Source organism: Heterodontus francisci, chromosome 31 (genome assembly GCF_036365525.1).
Source record: "Heterodontus francisci isolate sHetFra1 chromosome 31, sHetFra1.hap1, whole genome shotgun sequence".
Taxonomy (NCBI): domain Eukaryota; kingdom Metazoa; phylum Chordata; class Chondrichthyes; order Heterodontiformes; family Heterodontidae; genus Heterodontus; species Heterodontus francisci.
In genome coordinates, this window is record NC_090401.1 from 30378438 (window position 1) to 30392721 (window position 14284).

At 42.7% G+C, this 14284-nt stretch overlaps 1 long non-coding RNA gene across 2 annotated transcripts in view; it reads right to left on the bottom strand.

The window, feature by feature from the left end:
- The window catches only part of LOC137346947 (uncharacterized), a 123294-nt gene that overhangs the window by 33460 nt on the left and 75550 nt on the right, over positions 1 to 14284 (bottom strand). For both annotated transcript variants that reach the window (XR_010968832.1, XR_010968833.1), the window contains exon 2: positions 111 to 189. This is a non-coding gene — a long non-coding RNA (uncharacterized lncRNA). The remainder of the gene's footprint in view (positions 1 to 110; positions 190 to 14284) is intronic.

The following is a 14284-nucleotide window of genomic DNA, read 5'->3' on the forward strand; positions in this document are numbered from 1 at the left end:
GTACATTAATAAATGTCGCTGCAAGATGTAGAATGATCTTCTCTTGACTATTTACATGTATTGACTCATTTAGCATTTCAATATTTATTTAAGGATAAGTTTTAATTAACCTTTGCTCAGAGCTGCTTCTTATATGGCTTCAGAAATCCTTTCTGTACAAATGAAGCGTGAGGTTAATGTCAGGTGATTCTGAAAAAAAGGATTGTTATACATTAATAGCATTCAAAGCTTCAACTCATATATTTAAATTAACAGCATAGCAGTAAGGAGACAATGAGCTGCATTTCCCTTCCACTAAAGAAGAGTTGGGATGTGACTTCTGCCTGTTGTACAGATCCTGCTGTGACCATTCCAGCTTCCTGGGCCAGGAGTCATTATATGTGCAGGGCAGGCTCCAGGTATGATCTCTGCCACTGCCAAAGAGGCAAATGCAGGTGGTGCTGCAGCGTCAAAATAGAGAAGGCCACCTTGAGAAGGCAGAAAAGCCCTGAAGACATGAGGATTAATTTATTTTAGGCCTTGGACTGAGTTGAATTAAAGTTGTGAGGGCCTGAGGAGAAGGAGAGGTGCCTACTCAAGAAGGTGATCAGTTGACCAACCAGCACTGGGACTATCAAAACCCCTGTCATGGTGGTTTTTGGGATCAGTCTCAGTAATGGTGAAAGTCACGTATGTTGGGTTGAATTGCTGGCATTTGAGCTCACTGCTGTCATTTACATGATGGTGAAGGTGTGGTGGGCCTTCCCTGCTGGTGCAGGGGGAAGAAGAGGATCTAGGCCAGGGTGTGGGTGTAATGATAGGCCTCCCCACCCAACTTTGAGGAGGTAAAACAGAGAAAAAAATGCAACATTTTTCTCATTTTAATCTGTTGTGTAGTATTACTGTACTGTTGACTCAAGTCAGGATTTTATTGATTTGCCAGCAAATCCCAACTGTCTAGCTTTCAGTCCTTCATTCACCATGACATTTCTGCAGCTATTGATCTGCTCAAACCCAGCCTCACTTCCATCTTCGATGCGCTAGTCACCATTAAAACCATTACTCTCTTTCATCCTGACTATTCTGCCTGGTACAGCCCTCATCTCTGATCCCTTAAGTCAAGGGACAAAGACTTGAACAGACATGGTGGACAACTAGTTTCGCTGTTCACCGACAGATCTTGCTGGACCACATAAAGGACTATCAGGTCCTGCTCTTGTTTGCTAAAGCTGCTTTACTATTCCAAGTTCATCCTGGAATGCAAAACTAATCCCTGGTTTCTGTTCTCTGCTGCAAGCATCTTCCTAAACCCCTCTTCCCTGTTTCTTCCATCCTCACCTCCAACAAGTGCAAAGAGCTCATGGATTCTTTTGTTACCAAGATTGAGACTATCTGATTCGCTGCATCAGCCACTTTCCTCCCTTCCCCAGCCCATCAGGCCAAACTTCCTCTAAGGCTCCCCTCTGCCCAAGCCCTGAACTTGTGTCTTTCTCTAGTTTCTCTCCTAGCTCCCCTTATGCCCTCTCGATCTCACCCCGTTCATGAAACTCACCTCCTTTTTCCTCGATCCTATTCCCACTAAACTACTTACACCAACTTCTCTTCCTGGCTCTCATATTGCTAACATTAACAGTCCTCACTGCTTCAAATTTTCCATCAGCATCCTTTTCCTGAAAAAAAAACCTTGACCCCTCACACCTTGCAAACTACAGCCCCATCTCCAACCTCCCTTTCCTCTCCAAAGTGCTTGAACACGTTGTCACCTCCCAAATTTGTGCCCATCTTTCCCGGAACTCCAAGTTTGAATCTCTTCAATCAGGTTTCTGTCCTGCCACAGTACCGAAACAGCTCTTATAGGATGTCATTTGTGACTTTGATGTGACTGTGACAAAGGCAAACTATCCCTCCTCATATTTCTCGACCTGTCTGCAGCCTTTGACATTGTTAATCACTATATGCTGCTGCAATGCCTCTCCACTGTTGTCCATCTGGTTGGCACTGCACTCACCTGGTTCTATTCTTATCTATCTAATCGTAGTCTTCCCACTCCTGCACCATTACTGGTGGTGTCCTTCAAGGATCTATCCTTGACCACCTCCTATTTCTCATCTACATGCTGCCCCTCGGTGACATCATCCAAAAACACATCATTTTCCACATGTACGCTGACACACCTGGCTTTACCTCACCACCGCCTCTCTTGACCCCTCCTCTGTCTCTAAATTGTCAGACTGCTTATCTGACATCCAGTACTGGATGAGCAGAAATGTCCTTGAATTAAATATTGGGAAGACTGAAGCAATTAGGTCCCTGCCACAAACTCTGCTCCCTCGCCACCGATTCCCTCCTTCTCCAGCAAGATGAGTTTTCAACCACATATCCACGCCATCACTAAGGCACCTATTTCCAGCTCTGTAACATTGCCCAGCTACGTACCTGCCTCATCTCTTCTGCTGCTGAAACGCTCATTCATGCCTTTGTTGGCTCCAGACTTGACTACTCTAATGCAATCCTGGCCAGTCTCCCACATTCTGCCTTTCGTAAACTTGAGCCCATCCAAACGTCTGCTGTCCGTGCCCTGACTTACACAAAATCCCATTCACCCATCACCCTTTTGCTCATAGTACTATGACACTGACTCCCGGTTAAGTTTCAGAAGTGGGCCTGGCCCCTCCCTATCTACAATTCCAGTCTCTGGAGCATCTCCAATTTTGATCGTTCCACCATTGGTGGCTGTATGATCAGCTGCCTAGACTCTAAAGCTCTGGAATTCCCTCTCTAAACTTCTCTGCCTCTCTACTTCCCTTTCCTCCTTGAAGACACTCCCTAAAACCTACCTCTTTGACCAAGCTTTTGGTCATCTGACCTAATATCTCCTTATGTGGCTCAGTGTCTTTTCTTTAATAATGTCTCTGTGAAGTGCCATGGGATGTTTTATGATGATAAAGGTGCAATATAAATATAAATTGTTGTCGTTATAAATTTATCTGTAGTCCTTTACTACAAAATGTGAATGCTTAGCGGAGTGCAGTGGGGGCGGGGGGAAAGAGGGGGTGGTGTGGTGTGGTGTGGGGGGAGAGCCTGAAGTCACAGTAAGTTGGAATGCACCTCATCTTTTCTGATCTCAGAAGCTAAGCAGAGCCAAACCCAGTTGGTTCCTGAATGCAGAAATATGAAAGCCTGTAGCCTGGCCAAAATTCACACCTTGGTGGAAGGTTTCCTCCATGTGTTAAACTGCAAACATATCCCAGAAATGGTCTCACATGTAAAGCACGGCAATCTTCGACCCCCAACCCCTGTCATAAGTAAGGCTTGTACCAATAGTAACTGAATGAAAAATTCATTAATGTAAGTAAGTGAGAAATATGGCCAGTATCACCATCTGTCTTCCTTGTTATGTGAAAGTAAGGAAATTGCCTTAGAATTATTCAAAACTCTTAATTTTGTAAAACCCACAAATATTTTATAGCATATAGAGTTTAAACACAGAGTAAAATATAATTAGTTGCAGCTGTCATTCACTAAACAAGCACAGCATAGCATTTTTGCTGCTTAATAACCAACTAAGCAGCAGCATATGAATAAACAACCTTTAAATATGCAGTTAGAATTATTTCAGTGATCCCTCTGGAGTATTACTTGTGCAAGCAGATCGTTCCAGTTTTCTGGCCTTCTTGATGTGTGATCTCAGCACAAAAGGGAGGGCAAGATTTTACGCTTGCCACCTTAGGAGGTTCGGGCAAAGACTTCTGTCTGCAAACCTGACCGCACGATAACCGGAACCATTTTCTTGGGCCAGGGATCATAAAGTATGCAGGATGGAATTGACACCAGCGACGGAGAGCCCATTGCTGCCACCAAGGGAAGCCACTGTAGCCATTGAAGAAGCGGGCCAGGTTAAAGTTCAAAGGGATGTTTAAATGCTCAGCCTTGGACTGAGCTAAGCCTTGGACTGAGCTGAGGTCTGAGGAAGGCAAGGGAATGCAACTTGATAGAACAGAGGGCAAGATGTCCACAATGTGTCTCCTCCTCAAAGGGACACCAAGGCAGCCTTTCACCATTGCCCCATGGATTGCATCCAAACTGTTTCTGGGTGTGGAATCCTGGGCGTGGCAGAAATAAAAGCAGTAGATTTGCTGAGCCTCCCTGTTGTAATTTGTAGGAAGTGGGTGGGGTAACAGCTGAAGCACTATTGCTGAGGGCAGAGGGAGGAAAATGCAGGTTTGTGGGGGTTAGTGGCAGTCGGCCTCACAGATCCATCCTTTTTCCTCCATTTCCACCACTATCCCAACCAATTTTGGTTGGGGTAACAGAAAAATCCAGACCAAAGATTGGAGCACTCCCTCAACCAATTTTCATTTCTGTTCTCCTGAAGTGAATTTTTTGAAGAAGTAATAAGGAAGATAGATGAGGGTATTGCAGTTGACGTGGTATACATGGATTTTAGCAAAGCTTTTAACAAGGTCTCACATGGCAGACTGGTTAAAAAATAAAATGCCATGGGATCCAGGGAAATGCAGCAAGGGGGATACAAAATTGGCTCAGTGGCAGGAAACAAAGGGTAATTGTTGATGGCTGTTTTAGTGACTGGAGGGTTGTTTCCAGTGGTGTTCCGCAGGGCTCAGTACTGGGTTCCCTGCTTTTTGTGGTATATATTAACGATTTGGACATAAATAGGGGGCGTGATCAAGAAGTTTGAGGATGACACAAAGATTGGCCGTGTGTTAGATAGCGAGGAGGATAGCCGTAGGCTGCAGGAAGATACTGATAGTCTGGTCAGATGGGGCAGAAAAGTGGCAAGTGGAATTCAACTTGGATAAGTGTGAGGTGGTGCATTTGGGGAGGTTAAACAAGGCAAAGGAATACACGATTAATTGGAAAATAATGAGAAGCGTAGAGGAAGTAAGGGACCTTGGAGTGAATGTCCACAGATCCCTGAAAGTAGCAGGACAGGTCGATAAGGTGGTTAAGAAGGCATATGGAATCCTTTCCTTTATTAGCCAAGGTATAGAACATAAGAGCAGGGAGGTTATGCTGGAACTGTATATCTCATTGGTTAGGCCACAACTTGAGAACTGTCTGCAGTTCTCGTCACCTCATTGCAGAAAGGATTTAATGGCACTTGAGAGGGTACAGAGGAGATTTACGAGGATGTTGCCAGAAGTGGAAAAATGCAGCTATAAGGAAAGATTGGATAGGCTGGGTTTGTTCCCCTGGGAACAGAGAAGGCTGAGGGGAGATCTGATTGAAATGCACAAAATTTTGAGGGGTCTGGATAGAGTGGAGGTGAAGGGTCTATTTACTTTAGCAGAGAGGCCAGTGACGAGGGGGCATAGATTTAAAGTGATTGGTAGAAAAATTAGAGGGGAGGTGAGGAAAAACTTTTTCACCCAGAGGGTGGTGATGGTGTGGAACTCACTGCCTGAAAGGGTAGTTGAGGCAGAGACCCTCAACTCATTCAAAAGGAGTCTGGATATGCACCTCAAGTGCTGTAAGCTGCAGGGCTACAGACCAAATGCTGGAAGGTGGGATTAGAATAGGTGGATCGTTTTTTGGCCGGCACAGACACGATGGACCAAGTGGCCTCTTACTGTACCTTAGACTTTCGAAGATTTCTGTAAGTGATGACTCACTGGAGAAAAGTTTCATGGGCCTTGGCTGCATTCCAGTGGCTGACCCAAGTGGCTGTTCGCCATATGTGAGTCCAGTCAGTGCACAATAGTAAACTATTAGGACAGGGAAAGCATGACAACCATACGCAATCCAGTTCCCATTTGACTCCCACACATGCACTTTGCAGCAAGGATCATTGTGAGGAGCAGGAACATAGATTAATTCTTATCCCACTGTAGCTGGCGGGCCAGTTCTGGTGCCTTTGCTGCCCTGGCTGAGAGACTGGCTTCTTGCCAGATTCTAAGCATCAAACTGGGACTGCCCTGGACTGCATGGATCAGTGTTACACTAAGCGATACACTCATCAAAAGAGCTATTGGGGAGCAACAGGAGCATTTCTAATTGCACTGTTGTTCACTGGTGCAAAACAGGTTTAGCTGCCTGCCAGCAATTTGCTCATTATTAATGGAAGAATTTCAAAAAGAGCCGGATTTCACAGGATTGTGCAGATACAGCAACTATTGAGATCAGGGCACTTCTCGGCAATTATTTAGCAACATTTTTCCACTCAAAATTGCAATGAATGACAGATTAATCTTGCATCTGTAACATAGAACTACTGCATTCTCAGGTCTTTGCTACCACTGTCAAAGATTTGAGGCTGATTTCATCTGTGGTCCTGCTTACGCTCTGGTATAGGGCACTGCCGGGGGACAGCTTGCACCAGGAGAGTACCCGAGCTATGCAAACTGGACAGGCCGGGAATTATGCTATACCTGTCTCTCTCTATCTGGTACCTGTTTGGGAAGCTGCGAGGAATTACTTAGGATTATATAGAATGTACAGCCAAAAACAGGTCATTGGGTCCAACTGCTCCATGCTAGCGTTTATGCTCCACATAGGCCTCCTCCCAGCACTCTTCATCTATCCCTATCAACATATCCTTCCATTCCTTTCTCACTCGCATGTTTAGCTAGCTTTCCCTTAAATGTGGCCTCAATTACTCCTTGTGGTAGCGAGTTCCACTACTTTGGGAATCTCTAGAGGCAGCAGAAAGCCACCAAAATAGGACCAACGTTGAAAGAGTGAAATTCAGGCCCAAGGTTTATAGGTAAAAGCAAAATACTGCGGATGCTGGAAATCTGAAATAAAAACAAGAAATGCTGGAAATACTCAGCAGGTCTTCTCTCCACAGATGCTGCCAGACCTGCTGAGTATTTCCAGCGTTTCTTGTTTTTATCCAAGGTTTATAGACTTATTCCTGCAGCCTTCAGGAGCCCATTACTTTGGGTCTTAATCTTGTGACCAAGTTGGTCTTTCGATGCTAGCAGCTGGACACATCTGGCACTGAATATCCCAGTCTTGGAATGCCTCGTGAAGAGCAATTTGGAAAGTATCTGAAGCTTCCTGCTGATGGGAGTCCGTTGCTCAGCAGTTCAATGACAAATTCAAGAGCCAAAAAGGCATGTTCCTAGGAGTTCTGAGAAAATATTCAATTAAATTTCCCTGAATTAGATCAGGGAGTACTTACAATTCATTAACTCCACTCTTCACCTACCTGACATTTAAGAAATTTGCATCAGTAAACTCAAGGTCAATTATGCAATAGTTATGCATATAGTTGATAATAAAAACTTTCAATGCGTTTCCTTGCTTAACTAATCCAGATAAAAGAGAAGTAAGCTTTCATTGCATTAATTTTTTCCTCCTTACAATTTGAATATTTCTTTTTTGTCTATTCTGAGTTCTGCATACTCATTTGTTTATGCAATTGGAGAAGAGGGTTTGATTTGATAAAGACATAAGAAAAAGTCAAGGGCAAGAAAGAATAGTCACCTATTTAAGCTTATTCTTCTAGTATTGTAATTTACTCAGCTGAGGGTTTGGATACAGGAGCTTAAGTTTATATAGTAAAGTTAAGATAGGAAATGTTTCAAAGCACTTCACATTTGGGGGATAGGGTGTAGAAAAAATAACCAGGAATGGATGAAGGAATGGATGCTAATTCATGGAGGGAGAGATTGGGAGTGACTGAAAAATTGATGAGAAAGATGGGTTTTGAAAAGGTCTTCTTTTAAAGGTGGATAAAGAGAGGCGACAAGAGGGAATTCCAGAGACTAGAGATGAGCCACTTGAAGGGTTTGCCACTAAAATAGTACCAATGTTGGAATAGTGAAGGGCTTTGGAATGGCTTTAAAAGCTGAAACAGGTTTTGGAAATCAGTTAGGACGAGGACATGGAGGGATTTGAAGATGAGGAGGAGGAGTTTAAATTTAATGTATTGGCTAACCAGGAGCGAATGTAGGCCAGCAAGAGACCAGAGCAGAAGGCTTAAGTGGCTGCAAACTTAATGTGCAGTTAGAGGAAGTTGTGACTCAATTTCGAACAACTTTGAGCAAAGACATTTTTCTAAGACTTGTTTTAAGTTTGTTATTAATTTAAATTTATACCCTCTGTCCTACATATTTGACCAACTGGGCTCACCATTTCTACACTATTTACTTTGTACAGCACAATGAGGTAGTCCCTTACACTTCTCTATAGAACTTAGGCTGTCTAACTTTTCCACATAGCTCATTCTCTTTATACTTGGGATTATTTATTGCTTTTCCCTGTACTGATCCAATGCACACCTTTCCCTGTTGAGGGGTGGCAACTAAAACTGCACTTACTATTCCATGCCAGATCTGACCAGTGCAATGTAAAGCGTCAGTATGACCTTTGTAGACTTATACTCCGCTGTTCTGACTGTGGTACCCAACATCACATCAGCTTTTAAAACACATTTACAATTTTTTTTTACAGCGGGAGTCCACCGTTGCTCCTAGGTGATTTACAAAGGCTCTGTGCGGATTCTGTTCTCTTCATTGTAATCTATGTCACTCATCTTTTTGTCCATTTCTCAGTATTAAATTTAATTTGTCATTTGTCTATCCATCTGCATAACTGACCTAAATTCTTCTACAAATTATAACTGCATCCTCTGACTCCCTGCTCTCCCTATTTCAGCATTATCTTCAAGCTTAACAAATTTACAGTTTGCTTTTATATTCCCTATGAAGCTCTTTTTTGTTTTTCATTCCTATTCAAAATGATAAATAATTTACATTGTTCAAACAATGAAAATGTTATAAGTAGGAACTGAAGAAATGGAAGTATCTCATATGCCCATAATTACAAACAAGTAAGCAGAGCACTCTAACCTATGAAATAAATAGCTAAGAAACATTCACAGTAACTAAATAAAAAAATTATAATTTCTGAAGTTAATGGATTTATTTCAGTTCTGGCGTTTATAGACACTGGGTGGGTTAGTCAGTTGGAACACTGCCCTTTCTGATTTACCTGATGGCTGCTGCACCCTATTTTTTGATCTGACCACATGGGGGAGCTGTCTCCAGAGGCACAATAGGTACAGATAACTCACATTGATCATTTCAATGAGGCCTAATGCTCAATTTCTGTTGAACTTCAGGCCTTCTGGTTTGGGACCATGTTTTTATCAGTTATGAGCCTGAAAATGGGCCATAACAAAATGTTATCCCATTATTCCTTCTTACTCTCCTCCATTTTGGGCACAAAAATATTGTTGTTTTAATGCATTAAGCACTTTTCACTTCACAGAATAGCTCCTTTTGAAATCCTGTAATAAAGTATGGTGCTGCTGAGCTTTGGAAGGTTTCGCCCTAGGAACCTGAAGTTAGTAAATTTCAGCTGCTATTCTATGAACAGCACTGCATTACTGAGTAATAAAAGGTTACAGTGAGCAATATTGAGTGGTGCCACATCACTGCAGCAGTGATTGAGGTAGAAGGGCAACTCTTTAAGAGTTCATTGCGAAGAATAATAGCCTTGTGTGTGGTAGATTTATTTGAAGGTGGTGAAATTCTGCAGGTGCAGAGCAAGTCAGGGGAAATAAGGGAATGATGGAGTAGCCTCTGTGTTCGGGACTCCTCTCTGAATAATGTGTCTCTTTGGCAGCCCTGTCTCCCCAGTTTGTATCTCGTGGATTAGAATTATATTCTGTTAGAGTACTCAAACTTAAAATATTGGAATCTATACAAGAGGGTAACAGTCCTTTCATCTGCTGCTAAAAATAACCTGGTAATACCATCATCCGTCATGTTGCGTGACCCTCTTGCATCATAAGGTCAGTAAGAACCTTTCAGCTGCATCATGAGGCACTATGTCATCTTCAGAGAGCAATAGAAAACTTGTACACTAAATGAGTGATCAGAAAAAAAGTGTTAAGTGCAACATCTGTTTGTTGTATGTTATAAATAATAAGCAAATTTAATGCACCATCTCAATTTGAGGTCAAGATACCTCAGGCTGAGACCGTGCTTTAAATTCGCTGGAATCCATTGGCTGAAAGGGTTGTGGGAGCACATTCAATAGTATCTTTCAAAAGGGAATTCTATATATAATTGAAAAGGAAACATTTGTGGGGCTATGGGGAATGAGCGGGCGAATGAGACTAATTGAACAGTTCTTTCAAAGAACTAGCACAAGCATGATGGGTCAGATGATCTCCTTCTGTGCTGTAAGATTCTATGGTTCTATGATACTGTTCCAGGTTAAATTTTCTGTCTTTTATCGTTGTCTGAAATGCCCTTGATTAGATTATTGCTATTTACATGGTCCTCTGTATTTTATAAACTACTTTTCATTCCTCATTTTTTTCTCTCCATCTACATAATTGTGGGCCATGTGTATTGTGTGTTGTGTGCTACATATTTTCTAGAGTGGGTGGATGAGTGACAGTGGGAATGTTCAAACAAAGGCCCATAGCCAGGTTTAATCCCTTGAACCCAGGCAATTTGACCCATAAAGCCATTTTGTTCTAATTGCATTTATATTTCTTATTTGCTGGGGTTTTCCTTTTGGAATTTTTTGAGCTGGTGGTTTGGAAAGAGCTATTCTTATCACTGTTCTTAGCCTCCATTGGTGAATAAATCTGTAACCAAACATGAAGTTCTTTTAATAGCCCCAGCTTGAAACATATGAAAATTAGTGGGAGCATTGATTTAAACTCAAGAGGTAATGCTAAAACTATCCAAATCATTTGTTTACCAGAGTTAGAAAACTGTTTAATGTTTGGGTGTCCTACTTAAGGAAGGATGTCAAGGCCATAAAAAGGTTTCAGAAGACATTCATTAAGATGGCAACAAAGATGAGAGACTGAAGACAGAAACTGGGGTTCTTTGCATTAGAACAAAAATTAGGAGGAAAGCTGATGGAGGTGCTCAAAATTATGAAGGGGTTTAATAAGATAATAGGGATAAAACTGTTCAATTGCTTGGTGAGTTTGTAACTTTTTCATTTCCGGGATGTGGGCATCGCTGGCTAGGCCTGCATTTATTGCCCATCCCTAATTGCCCTTGCGAAGTTAGTGGTAAGCTGCCTTCTTGAACCGCTGCAGTCCTTGGGGTGTAGGTACACCAACAGTGCTGTTAGGAAGGGAGTTCCAGGATTTTGACCCCCAGTGACAGTGAAGGAACGGCGATATAGTTCCAAGTCAGAATGGTGTGTGGCTTGGAGGGAAACTTGCAGGAGGTGATTATCCCATGCATCTGCTGCTCTTGTCCTTCTAGGTGGTAGAGGTCACGAGTTTGGGAGGTGCTGTCGAAGGAACCTTGGTGAGTTGCTGCAGTGCATCTTGTATATCGTACACACTGCTGCCACTGTGCGTCGATAGTGGAGGGAGTGAATGTTGAAGGTAATGCATGGGGTGCCAATCAATCAGGCTGCTTTGTCCTGGATGGTGTCAAGCTTCTTGAGTGTTGGAGCAGCACCCATCCAGGCTAGTGGAGAGTATTCCATCACAATCCTGAATTGTGCCTTGTAGATGGTGGACAGGCATTGGGGAGACAGGAGGTGAGTTACTCGCAGCAGGATTCCTAGCCTCTGACCTGCTATTGTAGCCACAGCATTTATGTGGCTGGTCCAGTTCAATTTCTGGTCAATGATGACCCCCAGGATGCTGATAGTGGGGGATTCAGCGATGGTAATGCCATTGAACGTCAAGGGGAGATGGTTAGATTCTCTCTTGTTTGAAATGGTCATTGCTTGGCACTTGTGTGGCACGAATGCTACTTGTCACTTATCAGCCCAAGCCTGGATGTTGTCCAGGTCTTGCTGCATGTGAACATGGGCTGCTTCAGTATCTGAGGAGTCGCGATGCTGCTAAACATCGTACAATCTTTAGCAAGCACCCCCATGTCTGACCTTATAATGGAGGGAAGGTCATTGATGAAGTAGCTGAAGATGGTTGGGCCTAGGACACTGCCCTGAGGAACTCCTGCAGTCATGTCCTGGAGCTAAGATGATTGACCTCCAACAATCACAACCACCCTCCTTTGTGCTAGGTATGACTCCAATCGGAGGAGAGTTTTCCCCCTGATTCCCATAGACTCCAGTTTTGCTAGGGCTCCTTGATGCCATACTCAGTCAAATGCTGCCTTGATGTCAAGGGCAATCACTCTCACCTCACCTCTTGAGTTCAAATCTTTAGTCCATGTTTGGACACAGACTGTAATGAGATCAGGAGCTGAATGGCCCTGGCGGAACCCAAACTGAGCATCAGTGAGCAGATTATTGCTAATCAAGTGACGCTTGATAGCATTGTCGCTGACTCCTTCCATCACTTTGTTGATGATTGAGAGTAGACTGATAAGGCAGTTATTGGTTGGGTTGGATTTGTCCTGCTTTTTGTGCACAGGACATACCTGGGCAATTTTCCACATTGCCGGGTAGATGCCAGTGTTGTAGCTATACTGGAGCAGCTTCTCTAGGGGCGCAGCTAGTTCTGGAGCACAGGTCTTCAGTACTATTGCTGGAGTGCTGTCAGGGTCCATAGCCTTTGCAGTATCCAGTGCCTTCAGCCATTTCTTGATATCACGTGGAGTGAATCAGATTGGCTGAAGACTGGCATCTGTGATGCTGGGGACCTCAGGAGGAGGCCGAGATGGATCATCCACTTGGTACTTCTGGCTGAAGATTGTTGCAAATGCTTCAGCCTTGTCTTTTGCACTGATGTGCTGAGCTCCCCCATCGTTAAGAATGGGGATATTTTTGGCGCCTCCTCCTCCTGTCAGTTTTTTAATCATCCATCACCATTCACGACTGGATGTGGCTACTGCAGAGCTTAGATCTGATCCGTTGGTTGTGGGATCGCATAGTTCTGTCTATTACATGCTTCTTCCACTGTTTGGCATGCAAGTAGTCCTGGGTTGTATCTTCACCAGGCTGATATCTCATTTTGAGGTATGCCTGGTGCTGCTGCTGGCATGCCTCCTACACTCTTCATTGAACCAGGGTTGGCCCCCCGGCTTAATGGTAATAGTAGAGTGGGGAATATGCTGGGCCATGAGGTTACAGATTGTGGTTGAATACAATTCTGCTGCTGCTGATGGCCCACAGCGTTTCATGGACGCCCAGTTTTACATTGCTAGATCTGTTCGAAATCTGGAGGACATGAATTCCCAAAAGAATGAATGAAGATCTTAGGAGATTTATATATGTTTGAACATGGATTGCCTTCTAAAATAATGGTGAAAGCAGAATCAATAATAGTTTTTAAAAGAGGTTGATAAATACTTTCAAAAGAAAAATTCCAAAGAGTAATGAGTAAGGAGAACTGACATAGATGTGAGGGGCTGAATGGCTTCTTTCTGTGAAGTAACAACTTAGGATTCTATGTGGTGTAAGAGACCCGATAGCATGCACCTAAATGGTCAAAGAATACAATAAGGTTGAACATTCCTGGGTATTGCCATTTTAGCTCAGTAGGTTCCAAAATTGGACTGCATGGTGTAAGGAATCATGGTTAAACGCTGATATCTGCACACAATGATATAAAACATTTCACCCAATGTCTCCACTGATAACTCAGTCTTCACTAAATTTGAAAAGGTGCAAAATGGTTTTGTCTTTTCAATAGATTTCATAAAAGTTAACTAGAAAATTAGATTATTACAACTATTTTTAATCTACCATTCATTTTAATGGGGATTTCAAGGTTATGAATGCTTCGCTGCTCCAGAAATGAACCATTCTGTGTATGGACCATGGGTGATCTTCACCTCTGGAACTACAAGAAATATTCAGATAACTTCATTAGTGGTGCAGGCATCAGAACACAAAAGATAGCAGCAGAAGACACATCAGAGATGGATCTGGACCAGATTTTAACACACTCAAAATCCATTCACTGACACAGAGTTAAAATCGGGTCTGGAGTCTCTATTAAGTTGTTATTGGAAGCAGTTTCTCTATTAATGAAAGGGATATAAATGTGTTTATATCACTGTATATCCAAGTGTTGTCGAGAGGGATTTATTATATACAGTGTACTTTAATTGACTGCTCTCGGTGAGGGACCAAAAACAACACATCTTATTTGACATGAAAACAGAAAATGCTGAAAATACACAGCATATTAGTCAACATCAGTGAAGAAGAGAGAGGGTACGATATTTTGGATAGCTTTTTGTTTTCGATTTCCAGCAATTTTACTTTTCATTGTGCATGCTTTTTGACAGTTTCAGAAAGACATGTGTGTTACAAAGAAGGTGTGTTTTCCTTTCTATTGGTGTAGATAATCTTCATGACATTGGATGCCATGAGGTAACATAAAACGTTACACTGAGGGACTTGCTTTCCTATAAATGAGTTGCTTTGTCACACTTCA